The sequence below is a fragment of the Staurois parvus genome, unplaced genomic scaffold (genome assembly GCF_062004578.1).
Source record: "Staurois parvus isolate SC_StPar_1 unplaced genomic scaffold, SC_StPar_1.0 ptg000503l, whole genome shotgun sequence".
Taxonomy (NCBI): Eukaryota; Metazoa; Chordata; class Amphibia; order Anura; family Ranidae; genus Staurois; species Staurois parvus.
This window is the reverse complement of record NW_028318299.1, coordinates 2143160-2150665: the sequence shown is the minus strand read 5'-3', so window position 1 is coordinate 2150665 and position 7506 is coordinate 2143160. Positions and strand designations below refer to the sequence as shown.

Genomic DNA, 7506 nt, shown 5'->3' with positions numbered 1-7506 from the left:
AATACATGAGGGGGTATGATCTCCATGAATAATACATAAGGGGGGATATGATCTCCATGTATAATACATAAGGGGGGATATAATCTCCATGTATAATACATAAGGGGGATATGATCTCCATGTATAATACATAAGGGGGGGTATGATCACCATGTATAATACATAAGGGGGGATATGATCTCCATGTATAATACATAAGGGGGGATATGATCTCCATGTATAATACATAAGGGGGGATATGATCTCCATGTATAATACATAAGGGGGATATGATCTCCATGTATAATACATAAGGGGGGATATGATCTCCATGTATAATACATAAGGGGGGATATGATCTCCATGTATAATACATAAGGGGGGGATATGATCTCCATGTATAATACATAAGGGGGGGATATGATCTCCATGTATAATACATAAGGGGGATATGATCTCCATGTATAATACATAAGGGGGGATATGATCTCCAGGTATAATACATAAGGGGGGGATATGATCTCCATGTATAATACATAAGGGGGGATATGATCTCCATGTATAATACATCAGGGGGGATATGATCTGCATGTATAATACATAAGGGGGGATATGATCACCATGTATAATACATAAGGGGGGATATGATCTCCATGTATAATACATAAGGGGGATATGATCTCCATGTATAATACATAAGGGGGGATATGATCACCATGTATAATACATAAGTGGGGATATGATCTCCATGTATAATACATAAGGGAGGGTATGATCTCCATGTATAATACATAAGGGGGGGATATGATCTCCATGTATAATACATAAGGGGGGGATATGATCTCCATGTATAATACATAAGGGGGGATATGATCTCCATGTATAATACATAAGGGGGGATATGATCTCCATGTATAATACATAAGGGGGGATATGATCTCCATGTATAATACATAAGGGGGATATGATCTCCATGTATAATACATAAGGGGGGATATGATCTCCATGTATAATACATAAGGGGGGATATGATCTCTGTTAGAAGCTTTCCTTAACCTAATACCTAATATCTTCTTATTAACAGTACTAACATAAGTATGAATGAGTTGGATCTTAATAGAATAATTGAGTTATTATATTTATATTTGTTCTAGATTGGGAAAAGTAAGTGATTAGACTTCATAGTTTGTGAATTTATATATGAACATATATCTTGGGTTTCCTTTACATTCAAGCCACATATGGTAGCAATTGGTCTACCATCCTCCCCCATCTATGTAAGAGATAAAGTTACACTCAGACTTTGAGAGAAGTAGGCTGGAGGGTTTGTTATATATATATACATCTGTTTCCAATTATCTTTGTGGGACTACAAGTATATCAGCCCATTTTGAGGAAAAGGTGGGGGCTGGATTGCTCATTTAAGAGTTGAAACAAAGACTTTTTATGCTCACTTTGCTTGAAGCCTTGAGAGACACACACACACTACACACACATATACATATATACAATCTTATTATCAAGAACTTAACTATATTTTTTGGACATTATTTAACCATTCTGTATGCCAATATTTTATTTCTAATTTTATGCAACGTTATTATTAAATCATCTTTTTGAGTAATTGCAAGAAGTGGAAGGACTTTCTATTTGAACATTTCTCATCAATACAAGTTAATAAAATATCGAGACAATACGATATTTTACAGTGGCGAGCCTCCAGTTCGATTCGTTTCCGCCGATCGCTTATTTTTGACTTTTTTCTTCTTCATCTTGCTGAGAGGGAAGAGGTTTGCACACTCAGCAAAATATGAACTCAAGCTTTCAGGAGAAGTAAAGTCTGCAACAGATGAATCGTCAGCATAATCGAGAACCTAAAAGCAGAATTGGTGAGAATTTTGCGCAATTGCAAGCAACGCTGTTCCTTGGTGATGTCATTTCCCGCCAAGAGAGAAAAGACGCGTTATGTAAAGAAAGACCTTCTTAATCGGTAAGTAATGGATTTTATTGATGAATTATCTAGAGAGAGTAAGTTAGAATTCAAGAATCTGTCTACATTTGTTAAAGATGATGAACTTTGGCGGTACATGTATAATGAGTGCTTACAGGCTAATAGTAAGATAGAAAAATCTAAGTTTTCCTTTAAGAAACTGAGCAAACAAATTAGAAATGTAATGAAGTTAGTTAATGTTTTTAACGCCATGATTTTTGATGTTCCTAAGACTGTTGATTGTGTAATGAAGCAAGATCAGAGCAGTGTATGTGCTAATTGCCAGATTTTGACTGAGCAAATAGATGATCTGCAAAGTGCAATTCAAACACAAGACATTCAGTTATCTGACCTGCAGAATGATGTAAAAAGAATTTGTGTGAATACTAAGGCAGAGAAACAAAAATCTTTTGTACCAGAGATCCAGTCTATGGAAGGAGATCCTACCAATCAGGAAGAAATGTGTAAGAGAAAATTAAGGGATAAAGCTGCAAAACTTAATCTTAAAATCCTTGATCAGCTCATGAAAATTTTGAAGGATATGCCAGCCTATGATATGGATGCCGATGCTTTCTATAACATGGAGGTTTATGAAAATTTTTGTAATAATTTTTGTTTAAATCAGGAGCAAAGAAATTTTCTATTCTGTTTATGGCTCCCCAGTGTTATGGCATGTAGATTAATCAAAACGCCATATATTGAGGATGATGAGGAAATGCATAGCAATGCATCAGACCGACTACGTCAATTATTGAAATTTACTACTGGAGAGGAAATTCCTTCTTTGGAAATCTTAGACTCCTTAAGAGCTACGATTAATGATGATCCTTTTGAATTTAAAAATATATTTTCTAAAGTATACAAAATGATATTTAATTTAGACAATGAGACTCCTTCTATGGTAAATGCTTTTGTTAAAAAATTCAAGTATCTTGATCCAGCATCTGTTATTATTGCTACTGGAAAAAATGATTTAGATCAAGCAGCCAAAGTTATTGATACAGTTAGGAGACAACTTAAATTAAACAATCAGAAGAAGGAAAGTTTAATTGTTCAAAATGGAGAACAGAGAGAGACCATGTGCTTAGCCACACCCAGTTATGATGATGAATACGTCACAGGCAGGACGAGAGTCTCAGAGCAGACAGGAAATACTATTTGTTTCTATTGTAAACGATTTGGTCATTTGAAAAGAGATTGTATTCATTATAAATTAGATTTACAAAGAAACGCTTTGGAATTAGAAGACCAAAATATAATTTCTGAACAATCTACTCCTCCATGTTCCAACAATAGTCTGTCTGAGTTGCCTTATGCCTCAGAAGTTAAAAAGATCAGTTCACTGAGAGTCAACAACAGCTTAAATAATATGGTAAACAGTGCTGTTGTCATTAATAGGAATGGTTTACTGCCATTGCCGAAATTAGGATCAGGATCAAATCGAGATTCTTCTTTACTGTTGGAATATGTTGCTCCACATTTATTGGATGAAAATGGAAGGCCCAAATCAACATTAATTGATTCTTCCATGTACGGTAATGTTGGAAGTATTTGTACAGCAACTGCTGACACGTCTTCAGATCATAAATGGCCACATACAGGAACCAATCTTGAATTGGAACAAGTGGTTACATCACATAAAGAACTTTGGAGTCAAAGCAAAAATGATGTAGGTTTGTTTACAGATTTTGAAGTTGTCATTGAAGGTAGAGACCCTAAGCCTCAACCTCAATACAAATTGCCATTAGAATCAATTAATCCAATCTCTTCCATTGTAGATGAGTTTTTACAGCAAGGAATTTTAAAGAAAGTACAATCAGTGGTGAATAATTGTATTTGGCCTATCAAAGTTGATAATTCATATTCTTTATCAGTTGATTTCAGGACATTGAACAAATGCATCACAAATAACAGATCTATTGTTCCTGATTGTAACATAATGTCACATCTGGATGCCAAGGCCAAAATATTCACTGTACTTGAAATTGCCAATAGCCATTTGTCAGTACCCTTAGCTAAGAGTTGTCAATATAAACTTGCCTTTAGCTTCAACAAAGAAACTTATACATTCACAAGATTAGCTCCAGGCTTAGATTTAAGTGATGGGATTGTTCATGAGTATTTGGGAAAAATATTATCTAAATTCTCTAGGCCAGAATGTATTGTCCAGCATGTAGACAAGCTTCTCTTGTCTACACAAAATATAACTGAGCATATCACTCTTTTGTCTGAAATATTTACGTTGTTACATACAGCAGGATTGAAATTGAATACAGAGAAAGTTCAGTTGATGAAAAGACAGGTGGAATTCCTTCATATGCAAATTAGTCATGGACAGAGACAGATGTTGCAAGAAAAAGTTAGAACTATTTCTGCTTATCCAATTCCAACAAATCGCAAGGCTTTGCATCAGTTTTTGAGCGAAGTAAATCATTGTAAAGATTTTATACCCAATTTTGCAGAGAAGTCTAGATCATTATTTGATCGTTTGAGACAAAAAGCTGGTGTGTTAGATCAATGGAATCAAACTGAGAAAGAAGCTTTTGAACTATTGAAATGGGATTTGCAGAATGCTACTACATTAAGTACTGTTGAGTTTTGTAGTAAAGTTCCTTTTGTTTTAGAAACCAATGTTTCCAATAATGCAATCTCAGCAACTTTGTCACAATTAAAAGAAGATAATAAAAAAATAATAGGTTTCTTCTCAAGAACTTTGGCAAATACGGAGAAAAACTTTGATGCACATATGAAAAACTTGTTAAGTGTTTTCTTTGCAGTCAAAATAACTGAATACATTGTGAGATCAAGTAAGATCATATTACAGACACCTGATTCATCACTGAAACTCCTACAGGAAGATGGTTCAACAGACAATTATCGTGAAAATTATCCTATATGGTACAAAACACTGTCATCCAAACACATACAGATAGAAGTAACAAAAAGACCTTTTCAGGAAAACATACCAACACATGTTTGTACAGCTGTAAGTGAGAAGTTTGTACCTCATGTTTTCAACATAGGAACTGAGAAAAGTTTGAAACCAGTATGTATTACTGCAGATCAGTCTTACACTACAAGAAGTGAGCCAATACAAAAAACAGCTACGCATATTTCCAATTTTATAGAGATAAGATCAAAGGCATAATCCTTTGTCATCTCTGGGTTGATACAAAACCTTTCTTTGGTTCTGAAACCAAGGTTTTGAATCATGACCAATAATGGAGATGTAGCGTCCTGTTATATTTATTTTTGTTTATTTCAGGTACTTATATAGCGTCGTCAATTTTACTATTTTATATGTAGTGCTTTTTACATATATAGTACATTCACATAAGTCCCTAACCCTCAAGAGGTGTATAATCTGAGGTCCCTAACTCACAGTCATACATACACATACTAGGGCCAATATAGATAGGAGCCAATTCTCCTACCAACATGACTTTGGAGTGTGGAAGGAAACCGGAGTACCCGAAGGAAACCCACGCAAGCACAGGGAGAACATACAAACTCCAGGCAGGTGATGCCATGGTTGGGATTTACATCAGCAACCCTAGTACTGTCAGGCAGAAGTGCTGCATTCTAAAAAGAACACTACAAGTCAATAAGAAGTGTTATAATCAAAATATGTCTTCCATGTCATAACTAGAAATGTTTGTGATTATGATATGTAATATTAACAGATAAATGTAAGAGGATTAATCAATGTAAAATTATCAATGCCAAAATAATGATACTGCATTTCTGTTACAGGAAATGACCTAAGAGTAACTGTTAAAGGAAGAAAGTTCCAATATTTCTAAACCTTTCAGATGATAATACATTTTCCAAGAAGGAAATTTATTCTGGAAGAAGCTTTGCAACAAGAATTTCATTCATCATTGTTTTTGTTGTTCTTTTTATGTTCAATAAAGTTATTTTAACTTTACAGAGTGCTAGAAGAAGACAAGACATCTCAAGGCATCTCATAGAGGAAGAACTTATAAAACAATTGACTTTTGACTACTGATGAAATAATTCATTCATCATCAGATATATTGGTTTTTTTGTGTGTACATTTTATTTTGACATATGTTTACTATATCAAGATGAGATCAGTTTTCACATGAACATTTGCAATCACACACTATGTATTTTCAGAAGTGAAAGGGTTAAACTTTTGTTACAACAGAGTCACGTTAATTAGTCAGAACATCTGTTGTTAATTAAGCTAGAGATAAGTTTTTTTAAGGTACATATAGAAAAATTTAGGCAAGCTTTACATGTTCTTACGTGTTATATGTATGTTTAAAAAAAAAAAAAATCATTTGATATACATGTATGGATTGAAGTTAGAGAACATATGTTATGGTTAAATGTTAATAAGGTATTTTGAAAAGATGTAGTGGATTATAGAACTATGTGCTACACACATTTTGGAGGGAAAATATGAAACATCTATTTTTTAAGTGACATATTTTAAAGTGTTGTACTATAATGTTACAGTTATACATTTATTAAGGGGATGAATTATTTGGTAAAAGGAAAATAATAAGGGTAAAAATATTTTTATGTGATACATAACAAAAGGTTTATCAAAGAATTTGTTTTCCCATTATAGAATCAAATTAAAGATATGTTCAGATCAATTATCTTAAGATCCAAAAACGCTTGAATGGATACGAAAGTGACGAGAATGTGTATAAATGGATTAAGATAAGGAAAATGATTAAGATTCAATAAAATCGATCATTTTGAGAGGGAAATGTTAGAAGCTTTCCTTAACCTAATACCTAATATCTTCTTATTAACAGTACTAACATAAGTATGAATGAGTTGGATCTTAATAGAATAATTGAGTTATTATATTTATATTTGTTCTAGATTGGGAAAAGTAAGTGATTAGACTTCATAGTTTGTGAATTTATATATGAACATATATCTTGGGTTTCCTTTACATTCAAGCCACATATGGTAGCAATTGGTCTACCATCCTCCCCCATCTATGTAAGAGATAAAGTTACACTCAGACTTTGAGAGAAGTAGGCTGGAGGGTTTGTTATATATATATACATCTGTTTCCAATTATCTTTGTGGGACTACAAGTATATCAGCCCATTTTGAGGAAAAGGTGGGGGCTGGATTGCTCATTTAAGAGTTGAAACAAAGACTTTTTATGCTCACTTTGCTTGAAGCCTTGAGAGACACACACACACTACACACACATATACATATATACAATCTTATTATCAAGAACTTAACTATATTTTTTGGACATTATTTAACCATTCTGTATGCCAATATTTTATTTCTAATTTTATGCAACGTTATTATTAAATCATCTTTTTGAGTAATTGCAAGAAGTGGAAGGACTTTCTATTTGAACATTTCTGATCAATACAAGTTAATAAAATATCGAGACAATACGATATTTTACAATCTCCATGTATAATACATAAGGGGGATATGATCTCCATGTATAATACATAAGGGGGGATATGATCTCCATGTATAATACATAAGGGGGGATATGATCTCCATGTATAATACATAAGGGG

The 7506-nt window shown here is 33.4% G+C and overlaps 1 long non-coding RNA gene across 1 annotated transcript; it reads left to right on the top strand.

The window, feature by feature from the left end:
* Positions 1 to 1021: 1021 nt before the first annotated feature.
* On the top strand, positions 1022 to 7302 carry LOC149451993 (uncharacterized). The gene is made up of 2 exons (XR_016314963.1): positions 1022 to 1969; positions 5723 to 7302. It is a non-coding gene; the product is annotated as an uncharacterized LOC149451993 (long non-coding RNA).
* The last annotated feature ends 204 nt before the right edge of the window (positions 7303 to 7506 follow it).